Source organism: Coregonus clupeaformis, unplaced genomic scaffold (genome assembly GCF_020615455.1).
Source record: "Coregonus clupeaformis isolate EN_2021a unplaced genomic scaffold, ASM2061545v1 scaf0545, whole genome shotgun sequence".
NCBI classification, from domain to species: domain Eukaryota; kingdom Metazoa; phylum Chordata; class Actinopteri; order Salmoniformes; family Salmonidae; genus Coregonus; species Coregonus clupeaformis.
The window spans coordinates 150783-164012 of NW_025534000.1; the positions used below are offsets into that span (position 1 = coordinate 150783).

Consider the following 13230-nt stretch of genomic DNA (forward strand, 5'->3'; position numbering starts at 1 on the left):
TTGCCATTCAGAGGGTGAATGGACAAGAACAAATATTTAAGTGCCTTTGAACGGGGTCTGGTAGTAGGTTGCAGGCACAGCGGTTTGAGTGTGTCAAGAACTGCAACACTGCTGGTTGTTATTTATGCAGACTTGAAATTGGCTCAGTGCTGAAAGAAATTGAAGGAACATTGCACACAGACCATGTCTACATACACTGAGTGTACAAAACATTAGGAACACCTGCTCTTTCCAGGATTAGACTGACCAGGTGAATGCTATTATCCCTTATTTATGTCACTTGTTAAATCCACTTCAATCAGTGTAGATGAAGGGGAGGAGACAGGTTAAAGAAGGATTTTTAAACTTTGAGACATGGATTGTGTATGTTTGCCATTCAGATGGTGAATGTGCAAGACAAGATTTAAGTGCATTTCAACGGGGTATGGTATTAGGTTCCAGGTGCACCAGTTTGAGTGTATCAAGAACTGCAACACTGCTGGGTTTTTCACACTCAACAATTTCCTGTGTGCATCAACAATGGTGCACCACCCAAAGGACATCCAGCCAACTTGACACATCTGTGGGAAGCTTTGGAGTCAACATGGATCAGAATCCTTGTGGAATGCTTTGGAAACCTTGTAGAGTCCATGCCCTGATGAATTGAGGCTGTTCTGAGGGTAAAAGGGGGTGCAACTCAATATTAGGAATGCATTCCTAATGTTTTGTACACTCAGTGTCTATATAATATGATATAAATAGTGTCCATCTCTAAGACAACAAAACAGACAAAGTAACTCACCATTCAGGGTGATGGTGACAGGATCACTGATGATTGATGATATGGATCTGGACCAGATCTCTCCCTGACACCAGTAGAGACCCTGGTCAGACTCAGCAACACTACTGATGGTGAGGGTGTCTCCTGTTATAGTGTGTCTGACAGACTGGGATACTACATTATCATTCCTGTCTTTGTACCACTGATAGCTCCAGCTACTGTCAGACCCTACTGAACACGTCAGAGTAACTGTCTCTCCAGTGTATGCAGGGTTTGGCTTCACAGTCAGTGTAGCTTTGGGCAGAGCTGAGAAAATACGGATTAGACATATTACCTAAACTGGATACATGGTTATCAATTTTTAAAAAATTCAAAAAGAATTATGGAACATCCAGTTAGTGATGGAGCATCAATAGTGAACTCACCAGTGACAGTGATGAAGAGGAAGTCACTAGGTTGTGACCTCTTGGGTCGACGTGCCGACCTTCCCTCACATCTATACGGACCAGCCAGACCAGTCAGAGTGATGGGGATGGTTATTTTGATTGCTTTACTCATCACATTGGGAAGCTGTTTGTTGTTTTTGAACCAGTGGTACGTCCAGTATGCGTAGTATTGTATGACACACTGCAGAGTGACTGTCTCTCCAGGGTAGAGGAGACCCTGTGGAGAGATACTCACTGAGGCTCTGGGCAGAGCTGTAGAAACACAGTTAAATGAAGACAAATACTCAATCATTCTTAAATTATTACATTAAGTGAGAATGACAAAATGGAGGAATCCTGGAAAGACATCAGGCTTTACTTACTGTTTATTTGAACCAAGTGTGTTTGTATCGGGTTAGAGTGATGAAATGCAGACAAATATGTATTGATTACTTACTCACCTTTAGTGTGTCCACAGATGAATAATGCACTCAGCACTGAGAGAGAGAGAGAGAGAGAGAGAGAGAGAGAGAGAGAGAGAGAGAGAGAGAGAGAGAGAGAGAGAGAGAGAGAGAGAGAGAGAGAGAGAGAGAGAGAGAGAGAGAGAGAGAGAGAGAGAGAGAGAGAGAGAGAGAGAGAGAGAGAGAGAGAGAGAGAGAGAGAGAGAGAGAGAGAGAGAGAGAGAGAGAGAGAGAGAGAGAGAGAGAAAGACTGCTTTAACACAGGATCTATTTTGCCAGTACAATAAATCTGCCCCTTTAAAAACAGGCCCATTTTTACCACATTCTTGACTTCATACACCTTATATACCACCCGTTCGCATGTCGGCATGCCTGTGAGGAGTGGTAGTAGTGCTGTGCAGATATGGGAATATACACCATCAATAATAAATTCATTCTTAATTCATTTAGACAGGTGTAATAAATGTATTTTAAAACCAATAGAATGGCATATTTAGAATTGAATTATGTTAGGTCCATTATTTTGTTCACTAAGCATACAAGACACACCTACCCTGATCAGTCAACACCCATATATTTTGTAGTATGATTATAATGAAATTTAACTTGTGTCACAGGAACATTTGGAACCGCTGTCATATAAAAAAAAGTGATATTTTGCATGCATGCTTAATGTTTCTGATCAGGTGATAGATGAGCAAACGAACAGATGAGCTATACCACCTTCCCTTATTTGTCCAGCCAGAAACCAATTAACCAAATAGCCATACAGATGGAGATTCAGTGAAACAAAATCACGTTGATTGAGACAAGTCAGTGAAGTCACAGGCTTTTGGTCGGGACTAGGAGTAGGGTACACTTGTTAAACTACATAACATGCTGGCAAAATGTTCTAATAAATGAGCCAACTAGACAAGATGATCATGGGCAGCTCTCACCTCGACTTAATTGTAGCCTAACCAATATCCAAATGGAGATTCAGTGAAAACAAAAATCTGACATTGATAGATTTAGCAGTGCGATGGTGCTGTCCCAATCAAAACGGTGTTGAAATGACCACACTAATTGCCCAGCCAGAAACCAATCCAATCTAATTGACCACACACGGGTAGGCTATTGCTTCACATGTATTACAATGATTGGATGACTTTAGAAGTTTCAGTAAGCAACAGTTGGATACATGCCTTCTATTGCATTAGCCTACTTTAGTCCAATGTTTTCCTATTTATTCTCACAGTAATTCTTTACAGATCCATCCAGTTGTGGTTAAAAAAACAGTGCATGCTTAGTGGCAGGCTATGTGAAGAGATGAAAGAAGTGACATGTCTCGCATAGTTTAGAGCTGGCAGGAGGATGGTTACCTGGAGCTGTCTAGCAGCCATCAAAGGTGTACAGTGCCTTCAGAAAGTAGTCATACCCCTTGACTTATTCCACTTTTTGATGTGTTACATTCAAAATGGATGACTTTTTTTTCTCACACATCTACACACAGTGCCCTATAATGTCAAAGTGAACATATGTTTTTAGAAATGTTTGAAACATTATTGAAAATGAAATACAGAAATATCTCATTGACATGTATGCACACTCCTGAGTAAATACTTTGTAGAAGCACCGTTGGCAGCGATTACAGCTGTGAGTCTTTCTAGGTAAGTCTCTAAGAGTTTCCACACCTGGATTGTGCAACATTTTAGGTTATTGTCCTGCTGAAAGGTGAATTCATCTCCCAGTGTCTGGTGAAAAGCAGACTCAACCAGGTTTTTCTCTAGGATTCTGCCTTTGCTTAGCTCCATTCCGTTTCTTTTTTATCCTGAAAAACTCCCCAGTCCTTAACCACTATGCTTGAAAATATGGAGAGTGGTACTCAGTAATGTGTTGTATTGTATTTGCCCAAAACATAACACTTGGTATTCAGGACAAAAAGTAAATTGCTTTGCCACATGTTTTGCAGTATTACTTTAGTGCCTTCTAGCAAAGAGGATGTATGTTTTGGAATATTTTTTTTCCGTACAGGCGTCCTTCTTTTCACTCTGTCAATTAGGTTAGTATTGTGGAGTAACTACAATGTTGTTCATCCATCCTCAGTTTTCTCCTTCAAAGCCATTAAACTCTGTAGCTGTTTTAAAGTCACCATTGGCCTCATGGTGAAATCCCTGAGCGGTTTCTTTCCTGTCCGGCAACTGAGATAGGAAGGACGCCTGTATCTCTGTTGTGACTAGGTGTATTGATACACCATCCAAAGTGTTATTAATAACTTCACCATGCCCAAAGGGATATTCAATATCAGCTTTTTTTATTTGTACCTATCTACAAATAGGTGCCCTTCAATGCGAGGCATTGATTAACCTCCCTGGTCTTTGTGGTTGAATCTGTGTTTGAAATTCACTGCTCAACTGAGGGGCCTTACAGATAATTGTATGTGTGGGTTACAGAGATGAAGTAGTCATTCAGAAATCATGTTAACTACATGTCCATGCATTTCTAGGGGGGTAGATTAGCTTTAATATTGTAGATAGATTGTAGCTTCCATTAATGTAATTGTCTGTGTCATTTCCAATCCCATAAATATTTTTTTGTTAATATACACTACTGGTCCAAAGTATTAGAACACCTACTCATTCAAGGGTTTTTCTTTATTTGTTTTACTATTTTCTACATTGTAGAATAATAGTGAAGATATAAAAACTATGAAATAACACATGGAATCATGTAGTAACCAAAAAAACATTTTATTTTTGAGATTCTTCAAAGAAGCCACCCTTTGCCTTGATGACAGCTTTGCACACTCTTGGCATTCTCTCAACCAGCTTCATGAGGTAGTCACCTGGAATGCATTTCAATCAACAGGTGTGCCTTGTTAAAAGTGAATTTGTTGAATTTCTTTCCTTCTTAATGCGTTTGAGCCAATCAGTTGAGTTGTGACAAGGTAGGGGTGGTATACAGAAGATAGCCCTATTTGGTAAAAGACCAAGACCATATTATGGCAAGAACAGCTCAAATATGCAAAGAGAAACGACAGTCCATCATGACTTTAAGACATGAAAGTCAGTCAATACAAGAACTTTGAACGTTTCTTCAAGTGCAGTCGCAAAAACCATCAAGCGCTATGATGAAACTGGCTCTCATAAGGACCGCCACAGGAATGGAAGTCCCAGAGTTACCTCTGCTGCAGAGGATACGTTCATTAGAGTTACCAGCTTCAGAAATTGCAGGCCAAATAAATGCTTCATAGAGTTCAAGTAACAGACACATCTCAACATCAACTGTTCAGAGCAGACTGCATGAATCAGGCCTTCATGGTCAAATTGCTGCAAATAAACCACTACTAAAGGACACCAATAAGAAAAATAGACTTGCTTGGGCCAAGAAACACAAGCAATGGACTTTAGACCGGTGGATATCTGTCCTTTGGTCTGATGAGTCCAAATTTGAGATTTTTGGTTCCAACCGCCGTGTCTTTGTGAGACGCAGAGTAGGTGAACGGATGATCTCCACATGTGTGGTTCTCACCATGAAGTATGGAGGAGGAGGTGTGATGGTGTCGGGGTGCTTTGCTTGTGACACTGTCTGTGATTTATTTAGAATTCAAAGCACACTTAACCAGCATGGCTATCACAGCATTCTGCAGCGATACGTCATCCCATCTTGTTTGCGCTTAGTGGGACTATAATTTGTTTTTCAACAGGACAATGACCCAACAGTGCTGCATCATATGACCTGGTCTCCACAATCACCCGACCTCAACCCAATTGAGATGGTTTGGGATGAGTTGGACTGCAGAGTGAAGGAAAAGTAGCCAACAAGTGCTCAGCATATTTGGGAACTCCTTTGGGAACTCCTCCTCAAGACTGTTGGAAAAGCATTCCAGGTGAAGCTGGTTGTGAGAATGCCAAGAGTGTGCAAAGCTGTCATCAATGAAGAGGGTGGCTACTTTGAAGAATCTCAAATATAAAATATATTTTGATTTGTTTAACACATTTTTGGTTACTACATGATTCCATATGTGTTACATATAGTTTTGATGTCTTCACTATTATTCTACAATGTAGAAAATAGTAAAAATAAAGAAAAACCCTTGAATGAGTAGCTGTGTCCAAACTTTTGACTGGTACTGTATATATACACACATATTTAAAAAATATATATTTTCCATCATTATTTTCCGCTAACCCTACCACCCCTCCCCTAATTGGAGTAAACTAATGAACAACAACAATTTGGCTTCTACTTCCAGCTTATACATACTCTATACATTTGACGGACACAATCTATTTTACAATATTTTGAATGTTTTTCGTCCTGTCCTTCCTCTACCCTCAACCTCTCCCATCTATTTCTGATGTCCTACCAGTTTGATTTCTATTTGCCATATACTTTTAACTGTGCTGTTTCACAAAAGTTCTGAACCTACAGTGAGGGAAAAAAGTTTTTGATCCCCAGCTGATTTTGTACGTTTGCCCACTGACAAAGAAATGATCAGTCTATAATTTTAATGGTAGGTTTATTTGAACTGTGAGAGACAGAATAACAACAAAAAAATCCAGAAAAACGCATGTCAAAAATGTTATTTGACCCCCTCTCAATCAGAAAGATTTCTGGCTCCCAGGTGTCTTTTATACAGGTAACGAGCTGAGATTAGGAGCACACTCTTAAAGGGAGTGCTCCTAATCTCAGCTTGTTACCTGTATAAAAGACACCTGTCCACAGAAGCAATCAATCAATCAGATTCCAAACTCTCCACCATGGCCAAGACCAAAGAGCTCTCCAAGGATGTCAGGGACAAGATTGTAGACCTACACAAGGCTGGAATGGGCTACAAGACCATCGCCAAGCAGCTTGGTGAGAAGGTGACAACAGTTGGTGCGATTAATCGCAAACGGAAGAAACACAAAAGACCTGTGGCATCAACTCAACTCACCGTGTTTGGAGGAAGAGGAATGCTGCCTATGACCCCAAGAACACCATCCCCACCGTCAAACATGGAGGTGGAAACATTATGCTTTGGGGGTGCAAATACTATTTGCATTTTAATGAGGGAAATAAGTATTTGACCCCTCTGCAAAACATGACTTAGTACTGTGCCTTCTGTGTCCTCTGTTTGCTGTGTTTTATCTCCACTATGTTGATTGAGTTCCAGTTCCTTATATTTGAAGATGTATTATTTAGCTAATTATCCTTTCTTCTAATGCTGTCTTATCAATTTGTAAAATACTATAAATGGAAAGTCTAATATTAATTATTTTCAAACATTATAGTTTAGTTGTAGTTTATTTCTTTAACAATTGTTGTATTTTATTTCTTTTCTATATATTTTTTTTATTACAATCCCTACCATGGCTAGTATTGGGTGTTCCATTATTTGACTCCTCTATGGGAACTTTGTCATATTTAGAATAACCATGGAGTAGTCTTTGTGTCTCTGAACATTTGGATATCAATATACAGTTTATCGACTACGAGAGCTACACATTTCACTTTTAATCTATTCTCCTTGAAGATGGGGTACAGAACTTTGTGCTGTTCAGATATTTCCTTCAGGAACTGGTCGTTCATGTAACGATTGGGCGCTCAGATCTCTTATGAGCGCCCAATATGTGACTTGTTAAGCAAATGTTTATTCCTGATTCCTATTTAGGCTTGCCATAACAAAGGGGTTGAATACTTATTGACTCAAGACAGTTCAGCTTTTCATTTTCTATCAATTTGTAAACATTTCTAAAAACATAATTCCACTTTGACATTATGGGGTATTGTGTGTAGACCAGTGAAAAACCAATCTCAATTTATTTTAAATTCAGCCTGTAACACAACAAAATGTGGAAAAAGTCAGGTAGTGTGAATACTTTCTGAAGGCACTGTAATTGGCAAGCATAGAGCGTGCCAATGCAGCCTCAGCATTACGGTTACGTTTCATACTAAACCGTAGACAAAAGTTTACCGAAATTATTAAAAGGTCGTTAGGTGGAAATAAGACGTTCTGCTTTGATACCGGCAATACCTTTTAGATATAAGGAAAAGGCAGAAATAAAGATGGCGGTATGGTAAATTTGACTGAAAAACGTCTTAGTATGAAAAGGATATACAGTGGGGGAAAAAGTATTTAGTCAGCCACCAATTGTGCAAGTTCTCCCACTTAAAAAGATGAGAGAGGCCTGTAATTTTCATCATAGGTACACGTCAACTATGACAGACAAAATGAGGAAAAAAAATCCAGAAAATCACATTGTAGGATTTTTTATGAATTTATTTGCAAATTATGGTGGAAAATAAGTATTTGGTCAATAACAAAAGTTTCTCAATACTTTGTTATATATCCTTTGTTGGCAATGACACACGTCAAACGTTTTCTGTAAGTCTTCACAAGGTTTTCACACACTGTTGCTGGTATTTTGGCCCATTCCTCCATGCAGATCTACTCTAGAGCAGTGATGTTTTGGGGCTGTCGCTGGGCAACACGGACTTTCAACTCCCTCCAAAGATCTTCTATGGGGTTGAGATCTGGAGACTGGCTAGGCCACTAAAGGACCTTGAAATTCTTCTTACTAAGCCACTCCTTCGTTGCCCGGGCGGTGTGTTTGGGATCATTGTCATGCTGAAAGACCCAGCCACGTTTCATCTTCAATGCCCTTGCTGATGGAAGGAGGTTTTCACTCAAAATCTCACGATACATGGCCCCATTCATTCTTTCCTTTACACGGATCAGTCGTCCTGGTCCCTTTGCAGAAAAACAGCCCCAAAGCATGATGTTTCCACCCCCATGCTTCACAGTAGGTATGGTGTTCTTTGGATGCAACTCAGCATTCTTTGTCCTCCAAACACGACGAGTGGAGTTTTTACCAAAAAGTTATATTTTGGTTTCATCTGACCATATGACATTCTCCCAATCCTCTTCTGGATCATCCAAACGCACTCTAGCAAACTTCAGACGGGCCTGGACATGTACTGGCTTAAGCAGGGGGACACATCTTGCACTGCAGGATTTGAGTCCCTGGCGGCGTAGTGTGTTACTGATGGTAGGCTTTGTTACTTTGGTCCCAGCTCTCTGCAGGTCATTCACTAGGGTGAGATCTTGCGTGGAGCCCCAGATCGAGGGAGATTATCAGTGGTCTTGTATGTCTTCCATTTCCTAATTATTGCTCCCACAGTTGATTTCTTCAAACCAAGCTGCTTACCTATTGCATATTCAGTCTTCCCAGCCTGGTGCAGGTCTACAATTTTGTTTCTGGTGTCCTTTGACAGCTCTTTGGTCTTGGCCATAGTGGAGTTTGGAGTGTGACTGTTTGAGGTTGTGTACAGGTGTCTTTTATACTGATAACAAGTTCAAACAGGTGCCATTAATACAGGTAACGAGTGGAGGACAGAGGAGCCTCTTAAAGAAGAAGTTACAGGTCTGTGAGAGCCAGAAATCTTGCTTGTTTGTAGGTGACCAAATACTTATTTTCCACCATAATTTGCAAATAAATTCATTAAAAATCCTACAATGTGATTTTCTGGATTTTCTTTCCTAAATTTGTCTGTCATAGTTGACGTGTACCTATGATGAAAATTACAGGCCTCTCTCATCTTTTTAAGTGGGAGAACTTGCACAATTGGTGGCTGACTAAATACTTTTTTCCCCACTGTAATTGAGCTAGAAGAGCAAAACTCTATGAAAGTTATGGTGAATTTTCCAGGAAGTAGCCTTGTAGTTTTAAAACGTTTGACAGCTTTTTGAATGGTATTCAATGGCCCAAAACTTAATAAAAGGCATCTGGCAGAAGTAAATTCATCCACAAACACAAATTTCATTTTTATATATATATATATATATATATATATATATATATATATATATATATATACATATATATATATATATATATACATATATATATATATATATATATATATATATATATATATATTTATATATATATATATATATATATATATATATATATATATATATAAAGATATATATGACCTTGTTTTCACAAATTTTATGATATAATCATCAAGCCATTCAAAAGATTATGGGACAGGAACTGGATAAATGACGTAGGATGACATCACTTGCAAAGGGTAAACTATAAAATGTTATTGAATCAAAATATATTTTTGGTATAAAATGACACTATATAGATTCCTAGTGTTTCTCGGGCTCATGCTATAACCTGGTTGATTACAAGCTGCGATGGCCAGCAACTCCATTCCTCTGTTGACAGTAAACATAGTGTAACCAAACAACGTCCTCATCTGGTGCCACATTTATTGTGCATGTATGACATACTTCATATTCTATAAATGAAACAAATAGTTAGCTAACAACATCAATTAATACAGATAAATACATTCATCATTATGTAATACTCACAGAGCAGCATATAAAGTGAAGTGTGCTCCATTCTGAGCCTCTGGTAAGGGACTGAAGACACCAGCGTTTCCTCCGGACTGGACCCCTACAGTTCCTGTGGCTGTGACACAAATTGGGCTTTGTCAGAATTAGAAAGTTACAGATCCTTAAAGAAAAACAGAGTAAATGAGCATCTGATGTCATGTTCACCTTGACTCAACTTCCTCTTTCTGTAAAAGGAGTGGACACAGCAACATTGTGGTCTTTCTGTGGGTGGAAGAGAGAACTAACAAAACTTTTGACCTTATGGGAGATCTGTCGATGTGCCCTTGAGCAGGGCGTTGACCCTGGTTGCTTCTGTGGGAGTCTGTTAGATGACTAATGTGATGTAGATGTTGAGCGGCTTCACTGAAAGTAGATTGTATGTTTTAAATATTCAGTAAAAAAATACATAATAAAAAGGAAAGATCTGAGGAAGGACTTTACTGGATAAAAACAGATTTGTGCAAAAGTCAATATTGCATTGACCATACCCGGTCATGTTTACATTTTCAGTAGAATCTGTAGTGTCACTAGGAGAGGTGGAGAGGGGTCAAAGGTTTGACTTCATGGCACATGTGACATTTATCATTTTGTTCAGGATGTAAAGTGGGGTCTGAAATTATTGACACACTTGATAAAGATGAGCAATAATGACTTTATCAAATAAATAATTCAAATACAGAGCTATAATGTATGCACCCCAAAAAATGGGGAAATGAAATTATTTTATACTTATACAATTGCTCAGAGAAAGAGATTTTGTTTAACAGGTAATACAATAAATTCTCAAAAAGGTAGGGGTCAAAATGATTGACACCCCTAAGATTCTTATGAATAAAGCAGTCAAAAGTGTATTATTTGGTCCCATTTTCCTAGCACTCAATAACTACATCAAGCTTGTGAATCTACAAACTTGTTGGATGCATTTGCAGTTAATTTTGGATGTGTTTGAGATTATTTTGTGCCTAATAGAAATGAATGGTAAATAATGTATTTTTGGAGTCACTTTTACTGTAATTAAGAACCTCCCCTGTTTTTGGTAATTGTGAGAGGTTAGCATGTCTCGGGGGTATGATCTTTGACACTCTGTAACTTTCTCACTCATCATTATTCACAATTCAATCAGGATTATCCTTAATCATGTTAGCAGCCACATTAATATAGAAGTGTTTAGAAACATATTATATTCTTATTTATAATCAAACTGACTTCAAAATGACACAACATATTATTTACCATTCATTGCTGTTGGCACAAAATAATCTGAAACACAACCAAACTAACTGCTAATGCATCCAACAAGTTTGTAGAGTCGCAAGCTTGATATAGTCATTGCGTGCTAGGAATATAGGACCCCACTAAACTTTTGACTACTTTATTTAGAAGAATCTTTAGCGGTGTCCATAATTTTGATCCCTACCTTTTAGAGAGAAAAGACTACTTGTTAAACAAATGTATTTCTCTGAGCAATTGTATTAGTGGTAAATTATATAATTTCACCCTTTTTTTTGCTTACAATATAGCTCAGTATTTGAATTATTTATTTTATACAGTCATTATTGCTCATCTTCATCAAGGGTGTCAATAATTTCGACCCCACTGTAGCTATTTGGAGGTCAACTGTGTGTAGATGAGCTTGAGAAATGAATATGACAAGTGAAATACAGTATACTGTATTCTAAAATAACATTGGCAAAAAAAGCCCCACACACTTGTCCCATGCATAGGCCTAATCATCAGCAACAACCATTTCTCTATTTGTCTCTCTCTGCCCACAATGGAAAAATACCACTTCACAGACAAACCCTCACTGCTAAAGAGGAAGAGATCAAACCATAACCACTCAACTCATCTCTGGTTGAGGAGGGTTGTTGGTTTGTGGTAACTATGACAACCAGTGTAAAGTTTCTCAGCCTTTGTGCACAGTATTTTGTGTCTTGAGAGGCATACACACAAACAACTGACTTAAGTGGTCCAGCCTTTGTTTTGAATGGTCAAAAAGCGTACCATTAAAAAATAAATCTATGTTCCAATCTGCTTAATACTGAAATCCAATATTCAGAAATTGCTTCACCATTTCCTGGTTGCAAATGTTGTTATATTTTGCCTAATTTCAGTATATGTGACAAAACAAGCGCTGTATAGTATAGAAAATAATTGAACCATCTAAACCACTGTGAAATATATTTTCAGTAACCACAAATATTATATTTTCAGATGTTTGAAGCTGGTGTACAAAGAAAAAACGTAACTTAAGAACTGGGAGGATAGAAACAGCGCCCATAGAACATATCTACCACATCTTAGATATGCTTTCAATGAGAATGACAGAGCTATAACTCACATTTCTATGTGAATTTGGTCGGGTTGCCCAAAAGGTTGCATATTGAAGCTAAAAGGGGTGGCTCTCCCATAGACACCAATGTGATAGCAGCTGGATCTGATCTGCTTAATTCATTGACTGACTGTATATGAAGCACAAAAAAGGAGCAAGTGAAATGTCTCGCTTGCTCTTACGTCTCTGCTACTACCACTGTTGTTTATGTAAATATTGTAAATAATGGGACTGATGAGACACCTAGTGGAATGTATTGGATGTACACTACAGCATACACAGTATCATATGAATGTAATGTGGACAACTGAGAATGTTATCCATTCAGTAAGATGGTTCTGGATCTCAACATGTCTTCTCCATGCAACACATTATAGAGTTCTTTCATCTGACAACAATACCATGACATTGGTGCACTGGTACACATCTCTCTTTTTGTTGAGTCCTGCTAGAATAACACAGTGATATAGTAATGTTTGAAAAATGTAATGTAGGACATATTGATACAGTAGTAGTAGTAGTAGTAGTAGTAGTAGTTGTTGTTGTTGTTGTTGTTGTTGAGTATTTCATATTGGTTCATATTTGGTCATTTTAAAACCATGAAAGAGGACCAAATTACTAATTCCTAATCTGAACACACCTCACCACATCATTTACCTGTCTTGGACAACAGTCAGCAGAGACAGTATGTTAATATGAGAATAGTACCACTTTCATAGTGTCAGTGGTTATACAAATATATTCACAGAAAACAACAGTTGCTTCCACAGCTGTCAGTATCGTGCTTCAAGAGAGCCCACACAAATAGTCGAATTGACAGGAGCTGTCATTATGAAATGATTATTATAAAACATTATTTGATGATATATGATGTG

General features: G+C 38.2%; 1 long non-coding RNA gene across 1 annotated transcript; it reads right to left on the reverse strand.

Moving 5' to 3' along the window:
- Nucleotides 1–1608: 1608 nt before the first annotated feature.
- LOC123485050 lies at nt 1609–10240 on the reverse strand. Its single transcript, XR_006658838.1, has 3 exons — nt 10189–10240; nt 10000–10099; nt 1609–1682 (listed from the first exon to the last, which is right to left on the reverse strand). It is a non-coding gene; the product is annotated as an uncharacterized LOC123485050 (long non-coding RNA).
- Nucleotides 10241–13230: the final 2990 nt, after the last annotated feature.